The sequence below is a fragment of the Phyllostomus hastatus genome, unplaced genomic scaffold (assembly GCF_019186645.2).
Source record: "Phyllostomus hastatus isolate PE091 unplaced genomic scaffold, TTU_PhHast_1.1 phas_scaffold_533, whole genome shotgun sequence".
NCBI lineage: Eukaryota > Metazoa > Chordata > Mammalia > Chiroptera > Phyllostomidae > Phyllostomus > Phyllostomus hastatus.
Window position 1 is genome coordinate 412,198 of NW_025334034.1, and position 303 is coordinate 412,500.

The window sequence follows — 303 nt, forward strand, 5'->3', positions numbered from 1 at the left end:
CCCCTAACCGGCCAAGAGTCCCATCGCCCCGCCCACTTTGGGCCCAGGCATCTGGTCGACCGCTTTTCTGGGGCAATTATAAAAGCGGCCGCCGAGGTACTCCAGTTGGGAGTCGGGCCTCGTCTCGAGTCACGGCAGCGGAAGGAAGGGGACTCCCTCGGGAGACCGGGCCATCACGTGTCCTCTCTTCCTTCTTCTTCCGTCAGAACGACTCCGGGACCCCGGGACCCCGGGACCGGCACCTCTGCCGCGCCCAGGATGGACTCCCCCCGTGCCAACTGACGAACGGCCCCCGCGTGGACT